We start from the raw sequence: 26875 nt of genomic DNA on the forward strand, positions 1-26875 counted from the left end.
CAGTCATTTATGTAATGAGCTCAGTATGTAATCTATGGGGCTGATTCTTCTGCTACAGTAGCGTGAGCTACATGACAGCACCGCAAGCTAAATACAGGAAGGCATGCTACGTGCAGTCGTGCAGTGGAGCGTGCCTTCCTTAGTTACGCGCCTTGTCTACTTGGTAATGTGCCTTGTCTACTTGGTAATGTGCTCTCTTGGGTGCTGTGAATGATTGTGACCACGATACTAAAAGAGCTAATACTTAAATCGCAGTTGCAATACTTCACAGCAACCAGGAGCGTGTGTTATCTAGTAAACAAGGTGCGTTACTAAGGAAGGCACTGTATGCTGCACAACTGCACGTAGCATGCCTCCCTGTATTTAGCCTGCGGTGCTGTCATGTAGCTCACGCTACTGTAGCAGCACAGCTTCATGGATCAGTCCCTATATCCCTTATTAGTGTGTTGCACATGACTATGCTGCGCAATGATTTTTTTTTTTTGCATGTATATAACGATTAATATTCTTAATGTCACTTGAAAACAACATAAATGTATGATGGTGAAAAACGCATACATACCTTTTAGGCTATTAAAATATCACAGCATGTGTTTTAGTGTTATTATCTTCAATAATAATTCTCATCTTCATTGAAACAATCCATTGCATAAATGCAGTAAAAATGTTAACGGCTACTATGGTATATGCTTTAAAGTACATCTGAAATGAGAGGAATATGAAGGCTGACATATGTTTTTCCTTTTAAACGGTGCAAAATACCTGGCTTTCCTGCTAATCCTCTGCCTCCAACCCTTTTAGCCATAGACCTGGAATAAGCATGCTGCTCAGGTACTCTGACTGACTTCTGACTACATTATCTGCATGCTTGTCTCAGCATGCACATATATATATATATATATATATATATATATATATATATATATATATATACATACACATTTGGTGATTTTCTCTGTTTTCCTTATGCCATGTGCGAAGACTAGTGTTCCACTAGTCTTCGCCACCCCCGATGATGTCAGGCCAACAACGCCGAAACTGCCGCACTGATTGGCCACCTGGTCCCCGGAAGAAAAGCGGGGATATGGGGATCCCAGCGGCCCAAGAAAGATACAGGTAGCCAGGGAGAGAGGCTGGAGTCCCACAGCATCGATCGTGCATGGGACTCCTACACAGCCAGGAGAGCAGGGTAATCACTACCCCGAGCTGAGCTCGGGATTACCTCTAGGGAGGTTAAACCTCTTGAAAACTCCAATACGTCAGTGGTGTTCTTCCACTTTTGTGGTGCACTCATAAACGTACATGATATACAGTATGGTACGTATACAGATTATTGGCTCCAAGCTTGACACAGTAGGGATGCTCATTTGGATTCCGCGGAAGTGCAATTTCTGCATTTCCAATTGGAAATCCGTATTTCTGATTGGAATGTGGAACACGGAAATTCATGTTGCGGAATGTGAAAAATTATGCAGAAATTCCGCATACTGTAATTTTAAGCCAATTAAGACTCAGAATGAATAAACAAATAGGAGTAACCCAAAATTTTGGTGGAGAAATCTGCCTTACTGATATTCGGTAATTTTAAGCCAATCAGAAGACACAATATTGTGGAGTGTAATAAATAAATCTTTGTGTGTTATACCTTAAATGGTGCCTGTTGTTAGTGTCCTTTGGAGTGGTTAGTAGTCCACCTTTACCACATCCATATTTTAAACCTTTTATTATATTGTTTTATCCTATTGGCGCCTCTGTTCAACTACCTCTATTTCCAATCCACCCTTGGTGGAAGGGCGTAAAATGTTGTACGTTTATTCCTATCTACAGAGAGCGACTTCTTAATCCTGAGTGGGGACAGGTTTGTTCTCCCCCACCTGCTTTTACAGTGGTTGCCTGAGCGGTAACCCTGGTTTGTGAATATTCCTTACTTACTTTTCATCCCTCCTTTACTGGTCCAAACATACTACACTATGTTGAGCTGGTTGTATCCTAGACTGTAGCTAGGAGTACAATTCCAAGTGAAACATGTTTTCTGGTGACCAGTGTCAATTGGCACTTCCCTCACGTTGGACACATTCCCTGTAACTTTCTTTTGTGTCTGTGAGGAGGGAGAGTAGGTCTCCTCATTCAGTATACACCCGTTAAGGTTCTAAACCTTTTCCTCTCAATGTAAAGTAAAAGAATAACAACAAATTACCATAGCTTCTATGTTTAAATGAAATGTTATAATGCTTTTACAAATGGACAGCTACACTCTGCCTTAAAAACCTCTGACAGATGTATTTAGCTTCTGGGATACATCTATTTTGGGTAATTACCAGCACTGACGAGATTAATTTTATTAAATACCTTCGTAAATGGGGCATAACCTGAAACCAGCCACAAATTAAAAAGCAGGGAGTTTATATGTTCCATGCTAAACCATTTGGTTGTTGAGTGGAGGGGGTCCTGTTGTGTGGTGTGGATTACTTTGCATTTTTACATAAATTAAAGGATAAAATATATTGAAACAATATGATCTTTCTGTTGACAATATATTCAGTGAACTGATAAGGCTATTTTCTGCTCCATGTGCGGCATCTGCTTACTGTGAGGCTGCCCTAAGGACACCTGCGCTACAGTCTAACAGGTGCAGTGCCTAAGTCAAAATCTCCATCTGCCACACTATGGTTAGTTACAATTGGTTTAATTGCTTTCATGGACATTTCTCAAAAGGTGAATTACAAGGGCAAAGCTGTGGATTAGTGTGTTAGAAATCTAGCTACATTTTTTTTTTCAATATTGAAATTAAGAAATACCAATTGTAAAGTAGTAATTTACTTTATTTAATCAGCTGCAAAGTTAAAGGGGAACTTTACTGTACTTAATGGATAAAAAGTTGCTTAGTTTGTACAATATTATGAATTAATGAATGTAGTCAATGTTTTCCCATTGTAAAATCGTATTTCATGTATGATTTACATTCTTAAAGTGGACCTGAACTCTTGCACAGGACAGAAGGAAAACCGAGAAATGCACCCTGTATGTATTTTGAGTTTAGTCTATCTAATTCCACTTCATCTTGTGACCAATCACAAGTCGTAATTTGATCTCTCAGCTGTGTAAGCTCAGAAATTTCCTCTGCCTTTGCAGAGCAGCTAATTTGTAAACACGGGATGTTAACCTTATGTCTGCTTCCATGAAAGCAGGAAGTAGACACACTGCATATTTATTGCAGTATTTGTATCAGCTGTAACAAGCAAAGGTTTGCTTTAAATGTATCTGAGTTGCTGGCATCTTTACAGCTAGCAAGGTGAAACACTGTGGTTTTCCTTTGTGAAGTAAGCAGAAACATCACAAGATCTTCCAGAGTGCTCTAGGGGAGAAAGCTGCATGACATCATAGCCTAGACTTAAACATCACTGGGAGGCAGGGTTACATTGTAATATACAGCAATATATACAGTGGCTTGCAAAAGTATTCGGCCCCCTTGAAGTTTTCCACATTTTGTCACATTACTGCCACAAACATGCATCAATTTTATTGGAATTCCATTTGAAAGACCAGTACAAAGTGGTGTACATGTGAGAAGTGGATCGAAAATCATACATCATTCCAAACCTGTTTTACAAATAAATAACTGCAAAATGGGGAGTGAGTAATTATTCAGCCCCCTGAGTCTATACTCTGTAGAACCACCTTTTGCTGCAATTACAGTTGCCAATCTTTTAGGGTATGTCTCTACCAGCTTTGCACATCTAGAGACTGAAATCCTTGCCCATTCTTCTTTGCAAAACAGCTCCAGCTCAGTCAGATTAGATGGACAGCGTTTGTGAACAGCAGTTTTCAGATCTTGCCACAGATTCTCGATTGGATTTAGATCTGGACTTTGACTGGGCCATTCTAACACATAGATATGTTTTGTTTTAAACCATTCCATTGTTGCCCTGGCTTTATGTTTAGGGTCATTGTCCTGCTGGAAGGTGAACCTCCACCCCAGTCTCAAGTCTTTTGCAGTCTCTAAGAGGATTTCTTCCAAGTTTGCCCTGTATTTAGCTCCATCCATCTTCCCATCAACTCTGACCAGCTTCCCTGTCCCTGCTGAAGAGATGCACTCCCCCCCCCCCCCCCCCCCCCCGAGCATGATGCTGCCACCACCATATTTGACAGTGGGGATGGTGTGTTCAGAGTGATGTGCAGTGTTAGTTTTCTGCCACACATAGCGTTTTGCATTTTGGCCAAAATGTTCCATTTTTGTCTCATCTGACCAGAGCACCTTCTTCCACATGGTTGCTGTGTCCCCACATGGCTTGTGGCAAACTGCAAACGGGACTTCTTATGCTTTCTGTTAACAATGCCTTTCTTCTTGCCACTCTTCCATAAAGGCCAACTTTGTACAGTGCATGACTAATAGTTGTCCTATGGACAGAGTCTCCCACCTGAGCTGTAGATCTCTGCAGCTCGTCCAGAGTCACCATGGGCCTCTTGACTGCATTTCTGATCAGCGCTCTCCTTGTTCGGCCTGTGAGTTTAGGTGGATGGCCTTGTCTTGGTAGGTTTACAGTTGTGCCATACTCCTTCCATTTCTGAATGATCGCTTGAACAGTGCTCCTTGGGATGTTCAAGGCTTTAGAAATCTTTTTGTAGCCTAAGCCTGCTTTAAATTTCTCAATAACTTGATCCCTGACCTGTCTTGGACCTGTCTTGTGTGTTCTTTGGACTTCACAGTGTTGTTGCTCCCAATATTCTCTTAGATAACCTCTGAGGCCCTCACAGAGCAGCTGTATTTGTACTGACATTAGATTACACACAGGTGCACTCTATTTAGTCATTAGCACTCATCAGACAATGTCTATAGGCAACTGACTGCACTCAGATCAAAGGGGGCCGAATAATTATGCACACAGCACTTTGCAGTTATTTATTTGTAAAAAATGTTTGGAATCATGTATGATTTTCGTTCCACTTCTCATGTGTACACCACTTTGTGTAATCATATAACATTGATTCATGTTTGTGGCAGTAATATGACAAAATGTGGAAAACTTCAAGGGGGCCGAATACTTTTGCAACCTACTGTAGATATAAAGTGTTTCTTATCCTGAAACCAGGATAGGTATCCTAATTATGTTCTGCTAAGTCATTGCGGTTGCTGTTGTATCTTGGGTTGTATTTGACATGGTGCTAAATATTAAAATTCATATTGGATGGAAATAAGTTAACATAAAAAACTTTTGTTTTACAAAGTACTTTCTAATATTAAATACATATGGTGATGATCGCTTGTCTAAAAGCTGGGTGAAAATGGCTTATAGACTTGCTCAGTAATGATGTGATCCAGTCCCCAAGCCAGCCAGCTACTGTTAGACTGATGCTTAAAGTCACAACTTCCAGGTTTGTCCTAATAGTGAACCCCTGGTGAGATGTGGGCCACTGAGCATCCAGTATCCCATTCATTTGGTGCAGATGTTTAGGCTGGTACAACGGACAGTGGCTTTGAGTAGTTTGCGGCTTCATCTCTTAATGCCAGCCACTGATGTGCAACAGCTGCAGACTACAAGTAAGGAAAGGAACACATTTATTGAACAGAGGCTGCCAGTTTAAACTGTTAGGGCCAGTTTTAACTTTTTAAGCACAGAAAGTGGATCCTAATGTTAATAGGATCCATTACAACTTGTTGAAACAAATGGATCCATTTGCCACATTGTGGTAAGAAGAGTGCAGAGTCCAAGTTTGGTACATTTTCCCGGAACGGCCTGTGAAAATGCATGCAATGAAAATCCTTGAGAACTAACAATGTCCATTCTCACTAAGCTCGTCCCCATGTTAGGTTTGCCCGCTTCAATCGCCACCGTTATGTAAATAAGCATGTGTCTCCCCGGTCATAATGCCACAGGCTCCTCCACTCAGTCCCAGGACACAGATTAGAGGCTAGGAGAAAAATGGGATCCGTATATGGTTGCAAAAGACAATGGGAATTATCAGCAACAGGGATGATTCTTATTGACCAATGAAGATTCTCCCTGTTGCTAAGGTGAATCAGTCTATTGTCTCCTAAGGGGAGCCCCATGCCCCTACCAGCCTCCTGGCTGTGTACCAATTGGTGGCGGGACACGTGAGCGGCAATCACAATCGAAGTGGATGGGCAGACACGGAGTGGACGGAGTAGATTGCTGCAAGCGAAGGCAAAATGGACAGAGTGCATCCAGTGAGCGGATGTGCTTACCGTGTCCGTTATGCATCTGCTCAAGGGTGAACTGGCCCTAGGACTGCTAGGAAGGGCAGGAACTCTGGACAGGCTGCTAGGTAGGATCAGGTGCTACTGGATAAGTCTGTGATTTTGATTAAGGGCTCTAAAAAGTTCCACACTCTGAATTTTGCTCTTAGACTTTCATAGCGATAGTTCTGTTTTTTGATTTTACAGTAGTTTGAGAGCTAAATAATTATTTTAAGTCGTTAGTGACTATTCTTTAAATCTAGAGTAAAACACCATGGGGTGTTTTGTAGGGGTTTTAAGTATATCTCAATGCAAAAAAAAAAAAAAGATTTTTATTATCATTTAAAGAACAATATCCTTGAAGCTCGTAAGACTGCATATTTATCACAGTTTGAGGAAGCTGTTGAAATTAGCTTCCTGGAGAGGGCTTTTGACTTCCCAGCAGAGCAGCCATGTTGCAGGAAAGCTGTAATAAATATATATTTAATTTTTTTCCTCTTAGGAAAATTGTCACAAACCACTTTTTCCTTTTTTATTTGTACCAGGGAAGCTGATCCATTTTTAAACTATTTTTACATTTTTAACTTAACATTTTTAATAGCCTTATTATGCCGCTGCTGGAGCTTCCTTCGTTATAGCAGTTTGTAACGGAGACCTCCTTTTCCCTTTGCTCTATTTAGTTTGAACTCTCTTAACATTCTGTTCACACTGGATTAATGCTGAGCCTGAAATCACCTTGGTGTTGAGTGGAGCTCTCCTACTGTCTGCCTATATTATGTGTAATTCCCTTTACTTGCTCCAAATACCAGATCCCTGGTGTGTGCTTACACAGTGTGGGGTATCGCTCCCTGCTAGCACTGTAGATCTGAATGCAGCAGTCATTCATTAGTCTAGTGATATGGAGCCTATTTACAAAGGTGACAGTCAGAGTGACTGCCAATAAACTGCAGTTATTTCTGCAGAGGTATTGGTACTTTTTAGATCACCATATTTAAAAAAAATGTGGCAATCACCTGTAAAGATATCCAGGTGCCCTTATTTAATTTTATGGCCAGTTTCTGCAGAAACTTCCAGTGGAATTGCTCTCATCAGTGTGCTGCCTTCTGTTGCTTCATTCTGCAGCTTACTATGACTCTCCTTCTTCTCCTGGTTCATTCACCCTCTACTGTGCACAGTGGCGTAGCTAAGGTGCTATGGGCCCCGGTGCAAGTTTTTCATTGGGGCCCCCAAGCACTCTATACATAACAATTGAAATGACATACCAAAACCAGTCAAGGACAACCACAGTGTCAGAGGTGCAAGAAGAGAATGGGGAGCAGTTTGGTAATGATTACCAATATTCAAGGTATCTATAGAAGTGATTATGAGCACAGGACCAATAGAGAGCTAATACTGTAGTTGAGGTAGGGCCCCCTCTGGCCCAAGTGCCCCGATGCGGTCACAACCTCTGCACCCCCTATTGCTACACCCCTGACTGTGCATGTGCACATATATAATAATGTTATTGTTTTATCACATAGTGGGTAGCAGCAGGACTACCCAGCTTCTATGGAATGTCCACCTGGTTCTCTATTCCAGTGCAGACCATGTTAGTAAAAGGGTGGACTGGGAGCTTGACCAAATGGGCAGGTTCAGGGGAACCTGAATAGATGTTATGGGTGTTATGTTATGAGTGGAGCATAGGAAAAAACAATATAGTCAAGTAAGAATGCAACTTAAATGGAAATGTCACCCATCCTTCTCCAGTGTATCCCAATGCACAGTGTAAATAATGTATATTCATTAACAAGTTTGGCTTCCGTGTGTATAAAACATTATAAATGTTACTTTCTGTATTACACCATATGAAAATTTAAAGAGGAACAGGTTACTCCTAGCAGGCATGTAACAGCTATAATAACTGTCATTAAAAGCACATGTATTAGTTACACACATTTTAAAAAAAAACTTTTATATACATGGGTACACAATGGCAGTCTTTAGATACGTTTTCTAGCATGCAGTCATAGTAGAGACCATGGGGCACACAGAAGACATAACCATGTCATCATGGCATAACATGTATATTCGAAATGTGTATTTAAAGAGGAACTTCAGCCTAAACAAACATACTGTCATTAAGTTACATTAGTTATGTGTAACGATTGGTGTCAGCAAGCACAGATTTTCTGATTATTGGTGATCTGCAGTATCACCAATAAAACAGATGCTATACCTGATTATATGGTGATCTGCAGAATCACCAATAATGCAAGTATAGCGTGATACGAAACAATCGTATGCAAAAGGGTGCTTGGTACAAAAGAGTATCTCTATAGGACATGGAGATACAACCTCCAGCAAGCTGGAACAGCAGACAACAATAATATACAGCGTAAATTCAAGTCTGTGGAAATATCCACCACACCGTAATTCCTCAGAGGTGTGGTTACTTCTGAATGGGAACCCTGTGTGTGAGATCCTCCAAAGGACGGAGTGGAGGAGTCTCGGCTTCTAGCAGCAAGGGTTTGCTAGTGGCGGTCTTCTCAAAGAGGCAAGCCTCTGATAGAACCCTACAGTGGGAGACGTTCCACTGAAGGGAGAAAGGTCAGACAAAATGAGGTTTGGCAACAGATCAGGCGGCAGCAGTACAGAAACGTGAGACAAGAGAATAGTCGGAAACCAAGCCAATAGTCGATAACGGTACGGGCTGGTGAAGTACAAAATCAGGAAGCAGAAGAGTAGTCAAGACAGGCACAGAATCATACAGGATAAATCAAGACAGTATAATATGTGTATATATTGGCGATAAACCAATATATAACACAATCTCAAATACAAGGCAGACTAGGTCTGAGTGCTGACACAGGGTATCGCAAACACAGACGAAGTGTGACTGAAAAACACTTCCTTATATACTGCCTGGGAGAGAAGTCTCCACCCCAGGCAGCAACCAATCAGAGCAGGCTAAAATGTCAGCTGACCTCCATGTCAGCTGACACGCTTTCTAAGAGTATAAAGGCGTGTCTGTCGTGCGCGCCCGCCCCCTAGAGGCAAGATGGCAGAGCCCTGGTGAGCAGCATGCTGGTGAGTTTGGAGCAGAGTGATCGGACGGGTTTGCGCAGTGGATGCGGACGAATTTCCGCATCCCGCGTTGGAAGGTCCGCTTGCCGGACTGGATGCGACCATATTTCCGCAATCCATCCGCCGTTGCAGATTTTTCGTTACATTATGTTAATTAAAATAGGTAATATAATCTCTTACCCACCTTGTTTTATAAGAACAGGTAAATGTTTGATTTCATGAGGGCAGCCATCTTTTTGGTTGAAAGGAGGTGGGAGCATGGGACACAGTTCCAACTGTCCTGTGTGCTGATCACCCCTCCCAGTTGCTAGGCAACATGAATAACAACATAGGAAATCCCATCATGCTTTGCACAGCATCAGGGAAAAAAGCCCGGGCAGTTTTCTTTGATGGGGCAGAGCTTGAGCTTTTGTGCAGCTAAAAATAAGGCTTATGTAAGAAAAACAAAGTTCTGATACTGTTAAAGAAACACCAAGCCTTTTCAGTGATGCTGAGTAGATTTTTAGTTTGGAGGTTCACTGTAATACCTATGTATCTATATAGCTGAATACCATCACAAGGGCTAGTGTTTCCTAGTTCAGACCATCCTGTAATTTGTACTGACTCATCCTTTCACTGAAATGTTCTATAGGTAGTGGGGTCTGCCTTTCTCCGCTTGCCCATTTCACTTGTTGGCTAGGCGTAGGACCATTATTTAGCATTCCAATTGTGGTGCTCCAAAGCTCCAGTAAGACTAATACACAGTACCCAATATTAGAGAAAGTTAGGTCCATCAGATATAAAAAGCTGAGCCCACTTCTAGCTAATAATAAGGGAGATGGAAATAAACCCTTATTTGTCCTTTTGTTGCTTAGGCTTAGTAATTAGGCTCTGCGCTGCCATCTGTCGGGTACAGCGTGATATTTTATTTAATGAAGAAATATAAAGATGGTGAACTAGAAGCAGACAGCAGACCAACCAGCTGCAGAATTATTTTGGATTATTCATTCACAGTGATTTGTTGTATGTCATAGGGAAATTCTACTTTTCTTCTAATTTTTTTTCATGGGGACAGATAGATGCTGTACAAGACTTTATGTGATTTGATGTTATTAAAAATGAGCTTTCCTTTTCAAATTGCAGTAAATTCAGACTTTCCCAAACCATCAGCAAGCTAAAGCTGCACTTGTGTGAAACCTTAAAAACCACTTCACAGCTTCAGTACAGTATATCTACTCCCTTGCAGATTTCATCTAACCGCCCAGGGTAGTAAATATACGTACTCCCGCTGCTACCACTGCTGTAAGCGCTCCCGCCTATTTGTGCGCTCGTTCATGTTGCCATCTGCTCGCCAGGAGATCAATGAATGGGAAAGCAATTCCTAATCATTGATCTAAGTCCCCGTAGCAATTATCGGCGCCTTTTATGAGAAGCTGCAGGATCATTCTAATAAATAAGTTTCCCATCTTCAGTACACTTCCTGTAAAAATACATATTTTGCTTACAGGACGTATAAAAAAAAGACTGAGGCCATCTTGTGGCCAAATAGTAAAACTACATCTAAAAGTATTTTTTTTTAAATGCAAAGACCTGTTTTTACATTTTAAATTAACCCCTTACCTCCCACACTCCCCAATAGTTACCAACATTTATTTTTTTTGTGAAAAAATACAATGAAATAAATTTACAATTATAAAAAATGCATAAATAGTTTTCTTAGGGACTGAACTTTTTAATATGTATGTCAAGACGGTATAATACTGTTACTTTATAAATTATGGGCTTTTTATTAATGATGGATGCAAAACTGAAAAAAATGCATCTTTATTTCCTAATAAAATATTGGCGCCAGACATTGTGATAGGGACATCATTTAAATGGTGTAATAACTGGTACAAATGGGCACATAAATTACGTGGATTTTAATTACGGTAGCATGCATTATTTAAAAATTATTATGGCCGAAAACTGAAAAATAAGGATTTTTTTCCATTTTTTTCCCTTATTTTTCCATTAAAAAACATTTAGAATAAAATATTTCTTGGCATAATGTACCACCCAAAGTAAGCCTAATTAGTGATAAAAAACCCCACATTTAACACATTTAATTCTGATAAGTAGAGATAAAGTTATTGGCAAATGAATGGAAGGAGCTGAAAGGTGAAAATTGCTTGGCTGCTGAAGGGGTAAAACCCCTCAGTTGTGAAGTGGTTAAATGTCTTCAATAAAATAGTATCATTTTGTTGCTACATACCGTATATTCCGGTGTATAAGACGACTGGGCGTATAAGACGACCCTACAACTTTTCCAGTTAAAATATAGAGATTGGGATATACTCGCCGTATAAGACTACCCCTCTTCCAACGCACACCAAATTAAAATAAAAATTAAAAAATCATGTTCTGGTGCTGTGTATGAACATATACTGGTGCTGTACTGTATGTGTTACCCAGTATATAACAGTATATAGTCAATTGACTTGTTGCATTGGTCAACTCCCCTTAAGTAGACTGGTCAGCTCTCCTTGTCTACCTGTTTATCAGAGTGGTATGGAAGAATAGATTGCGCTCAGCAGGGAGATCTGAGAGGCGGTAACAGGATAGAGCGTAACACCCTGCATCAATGACACCCGGCGTATAAGATGACCCCCAACTTTTCAGAAGATTTTCAAGGGTTAAAAAGTAGTCTTATACACAGGAATATATAGTACTTAAAAAAAAAAACATTACCGCAAGGATTAGCACTGCATCTCTCTCTTTGTATATAAAGTTAGTCTTCTATCTGCTGTATACTGCAAGAGTGCGGTAATTAGCTCTGACTGCAACTTGAATTCTCGCAGGTGAAAAATATTATATTTCAGATTCACTAAATAGCCTTGCATCTGGGACATGCTCCTAACTACTAGAACTAACTAATGGAGTTAATTATTGCTTTGGATATATATTTTATTAATTCTACTGTTATAAGCATACAATATTCAGCCACCTGTCTCTCGTCTTGCTATGCAGTTATCGCTCCACCTCACAACAAAGCACTGTCTACATGGCTCAGTTATGTGACATCCTCAGTCATAATTGAACTGTCCTCCTGCCCAGTCTATAGCTTGGCTCTTTACATTTCTACCACATGAATAACTTTAAAGAGGAGTTTTAATCTAGGATTGAACCTCGTCCTAATCAGTAGCCAATGCCCTCTTTCTCACAAGAAACTTTACCTTATCTCAAACAGATAATCAGAGATGTCTGTATGGCTGATATTGTGGTGAAACCTCTCCCACAGTGTGATGCCAGGGTCTTGGCCCTGACATTTCCTGTCTGAACCTCGTTGCATTGTGGGAAATAACGGCTGTTTACAACTGCCAAGCAGGCCGAGTCTCTAGTAACAGTATCTGTAGTAACGGAAGATTTTTAAACTTGACCTCAGCAGTTATTACCAAATAGAGGTAGTCATTCACTGAACTAACACAAAGTAGTAGCTCACCTTATTTTTATATAATGTTGCAATCTCACTCTTTCTTTCATATGCGAGTCTTGTGATTACCATTTACTATAAAAACTGAAATCCATACAGTATATATATATATATATATATATATATATATATATATATATATATATACACTGCTAAATAGACTGCAATGTTGTCGGAATGCAACCCAACTACAAGCCCTCTTACCTTAGAGCTGACCTCTGAGGTCTGTAAATGGCTAAGTACACAGCTTGCTTTTGTTGTGATGCTATGGTGGAGGTAGCTATATTGTTTTACGTCCTAGAGAATATACCATTCTACTTTATAAAATGCACTATGCATGTACCTCTTTCAGTGTGCATAGTTTGGATGGTACAGATGGCATTACTCACCCACAAACTTCCTGTGAGGCAGGCATTGCCTGTCAATGCCTAGGCCTTGTCACCTGATGGAAGTTCTAGGGCTGCTTTTCACTAGTTTTTTTGTGGCAGAATAATAGCATATCACAAGTACAAATAAGGACTGATTTATACATGGAAATTTAGAATGCAAGTCATAGTACTGCTTTAATGCAACATGAAAATGTTAAGCTAAACAGCGCAAACGCACCAGACGAACCTAGTATATAGTCACATACATTCCAACGTAAGTATAACAGATTTAATTTCAAATAATATTTTTATGTTTTATTCTCTGTAGAATTTGGATTTGGTTATTCTACAAAAGAATTCAGAGAACAAACAAGATGATCGCTTTCTCTTCTACAATGATTTCTGAAACCCTTCAAAAATTACAGTCTTCTTTCCCTTTTTACAAATATGCCAAGATTAATTTTATGCTCTGTAGAGCACAGCTAGTGAGACAGCGAAGCAGAGTGACATTTCACACAGCCTGAGTCAACTCGCTGCTATGCCTGCTGGAAAACAACGCACAAGCTAAAACTGTAGCAAAGAAGTCAGTGACTGGTGATCAAAATAGGTTATATAAGTATAAGCCATTCTGTGGCTTTTCTCCTTTATTGCAATCAGTAAAAGGGTGTCTTCATGGTTACTCTATCCAGCTGAGTTATCTTCCACACACCTGGCATGTCAGGAAATACACAAATGATAAAGTATCAGCACCATCCATTGTAAAGTATGTGTGTGATTAGCGGTAATTAAAGGCCTACTGATTATTCCAGCCTACCAAGGATTCATTTATATCTGGCTTTTCCCCCACATGCTGCAGCAAGTATGTGCGTCTGTGTACGAGAATTCCATGGTGTTTTATTGCTTGAACATTGAGTAGGAAAAATATTACAAATTATGCCTTAACCACTTCATACATTTGTCACGTTCTCCAGAGTGTCTATCACAAGTGTGCTTGTAATGCTGAGCAACACTCAACCCACCACTTTCCAGCAGAGTTAGTTTCTAACACTGGTTCTAAGGCAAGTTGTCTCCATTAGGCGCTGGTCCGGCTCCTACATATTGATTGCGTGGAGACTGTTGGAAGTTCCTCACAGTTCGCAAAGGTCTTGCTTATTGTTCGCTTTGCTCTGCCTACTAAATGAAGTTGAGTTAATTTCACAAATGCCTTGGCAATTGATCCCAGGTGTCTCCAAAGTTCTGTCTTTCTCATGACTGTTCCTGCATCTAGTACCTATACTAATTCTGTCAGTCCATTTCTGAGAACTTTGCCAGTCCTAGTCCCTGCTGCTCAGTTCTGAAAATCTAGCCAGTGCTAGTTCTTATTTACATCTGACCTAGTCCCTTTTCTCTATTTATGTAAATCCTGGTATCTAAACTTGCCCGCTACCACCCTAAATATGTACTGTACTTTGTCCATATTTGTCTTATGCTTGTGCTGCCCCACCAGCCCTAGTCAACATTCCCCTGTGGACTCATACTCTTATAGTTACCTTGGTGAAACAGAGGGTCTACTTGTCTTAGCTGGCCATGACGGTTTCTTTCTAGTCTCCCGAAGGTCAGAGTTCTTCAGATTCTTGACTGATAGTTTCAGGCAGATGTAATGGGTGGGCTCTTAATTGTTTCGCACTCACTGGTAAAGAGACATTCAATTTTTTGGCATAAAACTATCAATGGGGATCATTTCAGGCAGAAGTTTAATAAGTTTAATCAGCTACCAGCTGAACAGCATGTTTTCTCTATAGAGAGGGATTGGTGTAGGTTGAGTGAATGGCAAGGAGCTCTGGGAGCTGCAATTAAATTTTCTGCTGAGCAGTCAGCTTTGATTAAACCTACTTAGAGCCACAATTAGCAGCTCTGATTGGTCTATAGTTCCTGCCAGTTAAGATTAGGGTATCTCCCTTACATCATTGGTAAATAGAGATTGAATACAAAGAGGTGGTAGTGACATATATTGGACATACTGTGCAGTGAACTTTGCCTTTGTTATGCACCACATGGGGGGAATCAGTCAGGTCAGACAGCAGAAGACAACAGGCACGTCTACAGAAGTCATAGCATAAAAATGGAGGTGAAGTCAAGAAGAAAAGATTTATAGTAAAATATAGATATACATTTTATTATGTAAACATTGCTGCTTTCCAGTGTCAGTGCTCTATTCTGGAACTGCAATCACACTAGAGCAAAATACAAATGACAGGAGTATCAGGAGTGTGCAGTGGATCTAACCTCTGCACCAATGCAGTCCATGCAATCTGTCCAGACCACTCCGCTAAAAAAATCCACTTTATTCAGGAAAAAAATAAAAATTCTGTCAGTAAAAACATAAAGCTTTAGAGTGGCTGAGGTCCACAGTTTCAGGTTCCTGCCCTTGTTCATGCCACACAGTAATTTTTTTTTTCCTGATTAAAGTGGATTTTTTAGTGGAGTGATGCCGGGTTTGTCTGAACAGCTATTGTGGAACTGAACATTCATTCTAAACATTGTCATGGAAATCCATCCATCAGGATCTTCTGACAGAAAGTGAGGGAAAATGTCCCATTAGCCAACCTACCAGCAAGTAACCCTTATCCACTGCACCCAAGACGAACATATTATTTTTCCATAATTAGTCTAAAAAGTGGTTCAGAGTTGAAAATACTGATACCGATGAGATAAGAAATTGTATTTATCCTAAAAATTACTTTTTTTTTTTTTTAGATATCCCTTTGTTTTATTTCATATCATAACATTTACAAAGTAGATTGAATGTTTTGTTGTCTCTGCTTAGTGGCAGCCTATTAAAGCGGTATGAAACCCAGCATTTCTTCTTTTCTCTAAAAGATTTACAGCATATTATATACTAACACCATTTTTGTTTTACTAGAACAGCATTGAAAGGGTTAAAGTGTAGAGAAACCGAGAGCCCAATATAGTGTAGTATGTTAAGCATAAATGAAGTAAAGGTTATCGTGAGAAAATTATACTCACAAACATGGGTTACCACACAGGCAACCACTGTATAGGCAGGTGAGGAGATTAGACCTGTCCTCACTCAGGGATAAGAAGTCGCTCTCTGTAGATGCGAAAGGGGGTAGATCACCCCTCCACCAGGGGTGGACACGGTATAGCAGTAGGAGAACAGAGGCACCAGCAGGATAAAAGTGGATAAAAACTTTAAAATTTGCTGGGAGGAAGTGGTGGACTTACCTCCATAAAGCAGACACGAAAGACTGTCTGAATAGTAGTCACATTTATTAATTAGTACCCCAAAACAGTGCAACGCGTATTGCAGGCCCAGCCCGCTTCATCAGGCAACAAAAATGGGGACAAGACAGAATTTCAGCAATAGCAGGTGTAGCGCCTCAGTCCTCAGTGAGGCGCTACACCTGCTATTGCTGAAATTCTGTCTTGTCCCCATTTTTGTTGCCTGATGAAGCGGGCTGGGCCTGCGAAACGCGTTGCACTGTTTTGGGGTACTAATTAATAAATGTGACTACTATTCAGACAGTCTTTCGTGTCTGCTTTATGGAGGTAAGTCCACCACTTCCTCCCAGCAAATTTTAAAGTTTTTATCCACTTTTATCCTGCTGGCGCCTCTGTTCTCCTACTGCTATTGAAAGGGTTAAACACATGACTTACAAGCTCCCTGCTGGGAAAGCTGGACCCATCCGAACTGGAGATATTATCTTGTGTTTACATTACATTACAAAGGGAGGCTCTTAATGACATCTGCTCACAAATGGTCATGTGAGGCCCTTCCTTGATCGGTAATAGAGTACATAGGTTGTACATTCCCAGCCCTTGATGCCGGATGTGCCAGCAACTGATGTGAAACTATTAGCAGATGATTAGTCATTAGTTTTAAAACTGGCCATATACTAAACATACTATATATTATAATATAAAGTTCCGAACAGACTGTGTCTCCACAGCACTATAAATTTGCTATGCTGGACTGGACTGTAGCTTGTGGGAAGAATATTAAAGCATTGGTGAAAGGATACTTGTTATGGCTGACCTGTAAGTCACCCAGTGAACTTATTATATGACAGTGTAGCGCACCTGATATTAACTTAAGTGAATTACTTTTATCTTTATAGTAAATGTTATTATTGATAGCAGTACATAAAGCTGTGGCAGGAATGAATGGAGTCAGACTAATGGAGTTTAAACCAAAGAATTGCAGCATGGGGAATAAATTGTTCCGAGGCAAGTTAAAAGCTGGTTTGTGCATTGTAAAGAAACTGACGTCAGAAGATTCATGAATACTGGTGGTTTGGAAATTGCCAGCAATGGAAAATTATGGCACTGAAGATCACACTGTTGAGTAAAAACAACAAAAAACAGTATATTCAGTACTTTGCCCACTTGTTAAAGTAGAACTCTTCATTATTTAACATGTATTAAGAATTCTGTAGTAGTACGTCCTCCGTCTCACTTTTTTTTTTTTTTACAAGTTTTTTTTTAATTAGTTTTCAATAAAAAACAGATGAACATTTCAATAATAAAGTGCATCATACAAATAAAAACATACTAGAAACCTAGTACAAGGTATAAAGAGATCTGGAAAAACACTGTTTCGCATTTTAATGCAGTGGAAACTTATGCTGAATGGACATGCAGAATGTGCCTGTGCTGTCTTATGGGCCCTTTTACATGTCTGTTACATTCTGCTTCTGCTGTAAAGTCCTGCAGCATCGCAGGCAGCAGAACACATAAGCATGGCATAAAAATGCAAGGTAACACTTAGAGCAGTATAAAACCCTGACATCATAATCAATAAAAACATGCTTTTTTACTTTTTATATGCCATGTGGTTATCATATTTGCTTTTGTGCATAATTATTATTCACTAGCTGGTCGCCCGCCGTTGCCCGGGTATGTAATTGGCTAGTGACGTTACCTCTGCCCACTTTTTCTAATCCTAACACACATTGGGCTCTATTCTCAAAGAGCCAAATTTTCCGCAAAATGTTACCGATATATTCCCGCCAGCGGTAAACTCCGCACTTTTTCCCCATTCACTAATATTTTCCGCATGTTTTCCGCATGCGGGAAAAAAGATGCGGAAACAGCCGTTATTCATGCGGGAATGATGCGGTAAAAAGGTCGCATGAAAAAGTGTTAAAAAAAAAAAGTTAAAGGGACTCCGAGCTCAGAAAAAAAAGGAAAGTTGTACTCACCAGGGGCTTTTTCCAGCCCAGTGCTGGTCGGTAGGTCCCACGCCGGCGTCCTGGCTCCTCTCCTTCTCCCCGCTCTGGAATGGCTGGCAGGCCGCAGCCCGGGCGACACTCTCCCGAGTGTCGGGCTGCTTCTTCTGCATATGACGCGGATTACGTCACACGCCGGCCGCCTCGCGTCATCACGGCGGCCGGCGTGAAAGTACTGCGCATGCACGAACAAAGCGCGCATGCGCAGTACTTTCACGCCGGCCGCCGTGATGACGCGAGGCGGCCGGCGTGTGACGTAATCCGCGTCATATGCGGAAGGAGCAGCCCGACACTCGGGAGAGTGTCGCCCGGGCTGCGGCCTGTCAGCCATTCCGGAGCGCGGTGAAGAAGAGGAGCCAGGACGCCGGCGTGGGACCTCCCGACCAGCACTGGGCTGGAAAAAGCCCCTGGTGAGTACAACTTTCCTTTTTTTTCTGAGCTCGGAGTCCCTTTAAAGTCCAGCAAGCACAGCCCTTAAGCCTCCACACTTCATTAAAGTCAATGGGATGCAGAATATATCACCTACTACTTGTAGGTGATAAAAAATCGGTAATTAACGACGAAATGATGCGCCTGAACATTTTTGAGAATTGATCTTTTATTGCGGAAAATACCGACTTTTGTGAATCCCGCACTTTTACCACACTTTTTCCGCATGCGGGAAAAACATGCGGAAAATTTAGAGAATGCAAACTTGACGGTATTTTGGGTGCAAACTTCCCGCATGTACTTTACCGCATGCGGGAAGTCTTTGAGAATAGAGCCCAATTACTCAATGATGACCTAGTTTGTGAGCTTTGCGGTCTTTGGCATCAATAATTGGTATTGAAATGAAATAAATCTAATTGGCTGTGGCTCCACCCCTTTGAAAATCAATAGGTGAATTTTGTTTAGCTTTTGAAGGCTCCACCCACTTTTCTGAATATTAATCCCCGTCACCCAGTGACCAACTGTGCAAAGTTTAAGAAACCTGCCATTGACAGAGTAAGAAAAACAAAAGTTTGCTTTCTTAAAGAGACTCTGTAACATTAAAAAGATCCCCTGGGGGGTACTCACCTCGGGTGGGGGAAGCCTCCGGATCCTAATGAGGCTTCCCACGCCGTCCTCTGTCCCACGGGGGTCTCGCCGCAGCCCTCCGAACAGCCGGCGACTGTGCCGACTGTCAGTTCAATATTTACCTTTGCTGGCTCCAGCGGGTGGCGCTGTGGCGACTTTCGGCACGGAAATAGACGGAAATACCCGATCTCCGTCGGGTCCGCTCTACTGCGCAGGCGCCGGAAACTTGCGCCTGCGCAGTAGAGCAGACCCGACGGCGATCGGGTATTTCCGCCTACTTCAGCGCCGACAGCCGTCAGAGCGCCTGCGCAGGAGCCAGGAAGGTAAATATTACGTCACCGCTGCACGGAGGGCTGCAGCGAGACCCCTGACGGATGGAGGACAGCGTGGGAAGCCTCATTAGGATCCGGAGGCTTCCCCCACCCGAGGTGAGTACCCCCCAGGGGCCGTTTTGTCGTTACAGTTCCTCTTTAAAACAGAAAGAATTTGTGATAATTCAGGTTGGAGTGAGCTTAAAATGTCTCCCAGTGCATCACTGTTGAATATATGCAAATTAACCATTGTTACCCTTAAAAGCTAAACACACCTCCAAAACTGCTGGAACGAAATGATGTGTCAGTTTGTTAATTTGTACAGAGCCATAATAATCCAACATGCATACAAACTGTTTTGGATTGTTTGATCCTCATCAGTACATGGCATGGATTATTTTGGCTCTATGCAGTAGGGCTTGTAACACCGAGAGATACAGACTAACCAGCAAGCTCATGGTGACCCAGAACTCATTGGAGTGTGTAAGGGACTACAATGGTCCTAAAAGCCCCCTTACTAAGATGTTAAGAAAAACAAAAGTTTGCTTTCTTAAAACAGAAAGAATTTGCGATAATTCAGGTTGGAGTGAGCTTGAGATGTCTCCCAGTGCATCACTGCTGAATATATGCAAATTAACCATTCTACCCTTAGAAGCTAAACACACCTCCAGTGTAACAGTGTAAGAGTGGCTGCAGTTTACATTTTCCAGTGAAATTTGTATTTGTCTCTTTTTGGTTATGAGAATAAAAAGTATCCTATACTTTATTCCAGGTAATGTACTATGTGTGTGCCAAATTTCATTCAAATCCGTTCAGCCGTTTTTGCGTGATCGAGTAACAAACATCCAAACATCCAAACATCCGAACTTTCCCATTTATTATATTAGTAGGATTTAAAAATTATACGTTCCCAAAATACACTTTTTTTGCCCTGAGAGCTGACTGCATTTATTTATAACTGCTTTATTCATCTTCTAACTTAAGATGAAATGCTTTCTGATTGTCTGACTTTGTTCATCAGAGCCTGCACTGTCAGAGAAGTGTTTATTTACATTCCTCACTTGATACAATTAAATACAAGATAACATTATCTAAGTTTGGATGCGTCCAGCTTTGCTGGCAGGGAACTGCGTGTAACCCTTTGAAAGCTGTTCTAGTGAAAAAAAAAATGCTGGTTGTATATAATATGCTGTAAATAATCTATTAGAGCAAAGAAGAAATGCTGGTTTCATTCCGCTTTAAGTCTAGTATGAACATGCCCTTCACCATGCATTCATTTTTGGACTTAATGGACAACTATCAATAAAAACATTTCAATTTTAAAGCAGTATCCTAATGGTCATGGAAAAGGGGTAATTTTCCTAATGCTGTGTATATCTGAATCTTTCTATTTAGTTATTTATTCCTGCTCCCTAATGCAAATCTAAAAGGACTCCACATCAGAAGATTGTAATGGGGAAAGGGAATAGGGAATCTGCTGTTTTCAGCTAAATCCTAGTTCTGTGTGAGGTAGTAAGCTGCTGCTTATCATATGAAGGAGAGAGGACTTCCATGTATGTGTGCAGGGCCACAGCTTAGACCAGGCTTCACCCACAGCAAGGGCCTTTCATCATGTTGCCAAGACTGCCCTGGCATCATGGCCAGCCCAACCTCCCAATCACTCACACATAGACCTTAGATCAGTGTAACCTGAACAGAGGGGAGAGCAGCAAAGTGACCATGAAATATGCTTCAGACGCAGAAGTGATGTCATCGCTTACTTCTTGCATTTGAAGTGTGCAGTTATAGTGCGCTGCCTCCTCTCTTCAGGTCTCCGCTGATCTGCAGGTCTGTGAGTGTTGAAAATGGTGCAGCAGTAGGATGGGGGGGGGGGGGGCATGCCTTTGGCTACCTTTACTGAGGGGACACATTGGTTACCTATATTTGGGGTTTCTATCAGTACTGGGGAATGCTGGAGGTGGATACCTATAGGGGGGGGGGGGGGCTACTTATGCTGGAGGTAGCTTCCTATACTGGGGGTGGCTATGTACACCTTGGCTATCTATCTATGGAGGGTGCCTATCTATCTGCACCTCAGATTTCTCTGTGCCATTGCTTTATCAGCTACACTGCCTGGTGCAACACACATGGTTTCAAACAAAATGTAGGAACGTGGCCCTTTAGTAACTCAAGTACAAGCTGCCTGGAGCCCTCCCTGGCTTAACACTCAAGTGCCTTGTGTACTGATCTTAATGTGAACCAGTAGGCCAGCTGGGCAACTTGAAAAACATATAGTATATTAATGTTTGGTAATGACAACCTCCCTAGACAGTTGGATTTGTGGTAGGAACAGTACACATTTCCAGGAGAAAGGTGTGTGCAGACTTATAACCTCCGCACCTAGAGGGCCAATCCAATTAGCAGTGTAGTACAGTCGGCACCACCAGAGTAAAAATAAGCTTTCTTTTTTTGGTAAATGGATGTGAATACAGACATGCAGCCTCTACAGCAACAGCCCACTGTTTCAGATCAACACCTTCCTCAAACTTTGCAGCTGTCAGAGGAAAGAACTGATGCAAAACAGCAGGCTGCCATTATAGAGGCTGTCTGTACTCTGGTGGTGCCAACTGTACTTCACTAACCTCTCTAGGCAAGCATTTCTGTTAATAGAAACCCTTCAATAAAATGAATTGTTCATCAGAATGCTATAAAAAGCTCACAATCACACAATGGTACTAAAAGCTATGAATCACCATAAAATATATTGAATTGTCAAAGAATTGTAGAGTTCCATGTTCTTCACACAGTGGGCTGGTGGCACACAGAATACCTGAATACTTTAATAATTTAATATATTGTATATGTAAAAACCTTTATTTGATTCTGAGCGCTTGAGTCTTTCTCTATATCTATCTATCTATCTATCTATCTATCTATCTATCTATCTATCTATCTATCTATCTATCTATCTATATGATTTTGGTATATATTTTACTGATGGCTTTTATTAATAAAGCTATCTGTAGCACTGTGGCATTTTTTAGCTATTGTAATACTTAAGTGAACTTGGTAGGAATACTAGTGTTGCTTTCTGTTAAATGTTTAACTATTGCTGTAGTTGATACTGCTTCTTGGGCAATACAAGTTGACACATTCTATAGTATGAATGTGGTACAAAGTTTAAAACAATGTTTAAAAAAAAAACTTACTGTGTGGTGTTTGTAGTTTCTCCAAAAGATGTTTTTTTTTTTATTACATATGAGCCAAGTTACATTTTAGAGAAAAATCATAATTACATAGTTCCAAACTGTCCCTCTTTTGAAGGGACAGTCCCTCTTTGGAAATCCAATCCCTCTGTCCCCGTTTCTTCCTCATTTGTCCTTCTTTCCGGACTGATGTACAGATCTATGTAAATATATGGCATTTTTCTATTGAAAAATGGGTTTAAATGACTCTAAACTTTATTCCCATTCTTTAAATTTATATATATATCTTATTTTTAAATGTTAAAATGAAGGGAAATGACCCAGAAGAGAAAGGACCAGTGTGATTTGAATTATAAAACCTATTTTTCTTATGAAATCTTTATGGTTTTTGTGACTAATGGGGTGGCAGGGGAGTGGCGTAAGTGTTCCTCTTCCTCATCTCCAAAAAATTGGGAGGTATGTAAAGGTGGGTATACACATCAGATAAGTCTTTGGAAAATGAAAGATCCCAGAACTCCCCATCAGATAAAAATCTTTGTAAGATGCTGCACACAAAGATGATGTACACATGCAACAGATCAGTATCTGCAAAAGATCAGTTCCTGCAAAAGATCCGTTTCTGCAAAACGCATTCATAGTCTGTGATATCTGCAGATCCTCATACACACCTTGTTTAACAGATATTCATCTGCAGATCCAAAGATTCATCCTGGTGGATCTGATCTGCAGATGATTGTCCATTACACAAGGTGTGTATGAGAACTGCAGATATTATAGACATAGACTATAAATGCATTTAGCAGGAATGGATCTTTTGCAGGAACAGATCTTTTGCAGATACTGATCTGTTGCGTGTGTACAGCATCTTTGTGTGCAGCATCTTACAAAGATTTTTATCTCAATAGAATAGACTGTGTAGAGCATGCTCTCATACTACATGGAAGGGGGTAAAATTGGTCTGTGATCTTTTATTTTCCAAAGACTTTTATCTGATGTGTGTACCTACCTTAAGAAAGAAAGGGAAGTGCTCTTAAAAAAAAAAAAAAAAAAAAAAGCTGAATATTTACACAGTTTTACAATTACAGTTTTCATGTATGCAGAATTATTAGAGTATCTGAAAGGGCATTTTTTAGCCATTTTTAGAGCACTTTTAAGGAATTGAAAAAGCTATTCATAAAGGAGTTACTGAGATAACGAACGTGATAACTTTATTAGCCATTTCTGGTGTCCTGTATTAAGTATTCAGTGAAATACTTTGCAGATAATTAGATGTCCCTTTGGAAGAACATCTGTGACCTTAATTTTGGGCAGCATGGTGGTGTAGTAGATGGCACATTTGCCTTCCAGCGCTATGGTCCTCTGTTCAAATGTGTCCCAGGACGCTGGCTGCGTAGAGTGTGTATGCTCTCCCTTTAATTGTGTGGGTATCCTTCCACACCCCAAAAAATATACATAAAGGTTCATTGATTCCCTCCAAAATTTGCCTAAGACTGTAACAGTAACATGAGACAGACTGTAACAGTAACATGAGAAAATGACTGACTATCGTATGGGTTAGATTGTGTGCTCTTCTGAGGGACAGCTAGTGTTGACTATATACACTATGAAAAAAGTGCTGTAGAAGATGTTGGCTCTATATCAATACACAAAAATAATTTGGATTTTTAATACCATTCTCTGAAACCAGTTTCCTAGATGTAAACACATATACCTTGCACTGATGAGATCCAAGTATCCCAACTCGGCTGTCTCCTCCGGGTATCCTCATATGGATGGTGTCTTCCAGATTATTATTATTGGTTTATAAAGTTCCATATTCCATGGTGCTGTACAAAGTAAGAAACAAACATGGGGTACAAAATTATACAGACAATGCTATACACCAATATACGAAATAGAGTTGGTACAAAATACAGAATTGGTAATTACAGTGACAAAATTAATATGAATAAATGTATAACCAATTACAAGACACAAAAGGGTAAGAGAGCCCTGCCCTTGCTTACAATTGAAAGGAAATATGAGGGGGGGGGGGTGGGAGGGAGAAAATGAGATGTAGGGGGGGGAGTATACAATATTCCTACCTAGAGGCAGTATGTTTTAGATTATCTAGTAGGAGTACAACTTAACCAGAGGTCAAAGGGGAAGTGGCCTAAGGTAGAGTATATACTTGACGGAAAAAGTGAGTGTTTTGAAGGCACGTTTAAATATATCAAGGTTGGAGAGTAATGGATATGTTGTGGTAGAGGATTCCAGAGCGTGCAGCACATGCAAAATCTTGTATACATGAATGCGAGGAGGTCATTCTAGAGGAGGACAAAAGGTTGAGTGCAGATCTGAGATTGTGGTTAGATTGGTATTTGGAAACTAGTGAGATGTACAAAGAGGAGAGGTATTGTGGAGAGCGTTGTATGTTAGAGTTCAGAGTTGTAACTGGATCCTCTGGTTAATTGGTAGCCAATGAAAAGCTTGACACAGGAGCAGCAGAGGAAGAACAGGAAGGAAGATGAATAAGACAAGCAGCCGAGTTCAGTGCAGATTAGAGAGGTGCCAGTCTGTTAGTAGTCCACAAAGTAGTATGTTACAATAGTCCAGACTATATATTATAAGCGCATGTATTAACATTTTAGTTGTGCCTGGGTAAGAAAAGGTCGGATGCACCAGTTTGCCAAAGAGGTAAAGTAAATGAGCGATTCTGCATGGCCTTGCTAACTGAAATGTGATGGTATTTTTGGATTTCTAATTGAAAAGGAAGTGAGATTTTTAAATACATTCTGTTTTAAGAAATCAGCTGTTCTTTTCATTGGGTTTAGCTGAGTGCGTTTCTATGCCATTAGTCCACTTTCACAACAACCTGATTTACCCTCTAAGATGCCTGACTCTGTGGTAACACCACTTCCCTAACCCTGTGATGAGTAGGCACTGTGCACTTGTTACTAATACATTCCTTGTGTTTTGCAGATAATCCAACGGCTTCACTGCTCAGCATTATGTTGCTCATCATTGCTTCTTCTAACCACAACTGAGATTTTGGATGTAAGTAATTCATATTCTTTTAATTGTATCAGTTAATATGAAAATGGCAAATGACTTGTATTTGTCAGCACACCAATTAACTACTTACAAATATGCCAGCAACTTGTTATGAGAAACATATGACAGTGTGCTTTCACTATCTTGACACCTGAATGCAGAGATTTCACATAAACAAGAAGACTTTATTTGTAAATTTAGTACACTGCTAATTACTTTTCTAGCTGTTTTATGTGGTTCCTCTGTACCAAGTTGTATTTTCAACATGTTTATAAGAGGAGGAGTTATGGAATGATCTCCGACAAGATCAAACCAGTCGTGTTTCTCAGTATTCAATTATTTCTAATCAGGTATTGAATAGCAGTGGCAATCAGTTTCACGCTATGTACAGGAACATTTAAAGCCATACCCTGGCAATAAGCAAGAATATTTACCTTGCTGCCCTACCAATTACAAGGTGCTGTGACTTCATTTTTAGTTTAATATAAATCATACTAATAAAAAAATTATATATGATGATTTTTAACCATTCTGTCCAAGACCTCAAGGGTCTTTTCACACTGGCACGTTGCGCTGCATTGTAACGGATACCACTTTGTGCAGTGTAAGTGGTGCGATTCAAAGTCTATGAATAGTTCACGCCTCATCAAGCCATGCTACGGATTACATTGTTGCCCCAGACAGTAAGCTTTAGGATTGGAGGCAATAAATGCACGCAGCCAGTTTTTTCATGCAAAAACACATTTGCAGTCCATGTAAATAAATTACAAGTGAGGCAGTGTGCTCAATCCCAACCACTTGAGGACAGCAATGTTAAATACCCCTAGTGACCAGGCCATTTTTTACAAAATGGGCCATTGCAGCTTTAAGGCCTCGCTGCAGGGCCACACAACTCAGAGCACAAGTAATTCCCCCCCCCCCCCCCCCCTTCTCAGAGAGAGCTCTGTTGGTGGGGTCTGATTGCTCCTCCAATGTTTATTTTTT

General features: G+C 40.6%; 1 protein-coding gene across 4 annotated transcripts in view; it reads left to right on the forward strand.

Moving 5' to 3' along the window:
• Positions 1–26875, forward strand: part of DLGAP1 (DLG associated protein 1) — a 780880-nt gene that overhangs the window by 76327 nt on the left and 677678 nt on the right. For 3 of the 4 annotated variants that reach the window (XM_068237216.1, XM_068237213.1, XM_068237217.1), the window contains exon 2: positions 25820–25894. The exons of the other annotated variant lie outside the window; for it this stretch is intronic. The gene's annotated coding sequence lies outside the window, so the exon portion shown is untranslated. The remainder of the gene's footprint in view (positions 1–25819; positions 25895–26875) is intronic. 4 annotated transcript variants of the gene reach the window in all.

This window comes from Hyperolius riggenbachi, chromosome 5 (genome assembly GCF_040937935.1).
Source record: "Hyperolius riggenbachi isolate aHypRig1 chromosome 5, aHypRig1.pri, whole genome shotgun sequence".
NCBI lineage: Eukaryota > Metazoa > Chordata > Amphibia > Anura > Hyperoliidae > Hyperolius > Hyperolius riggenbachi.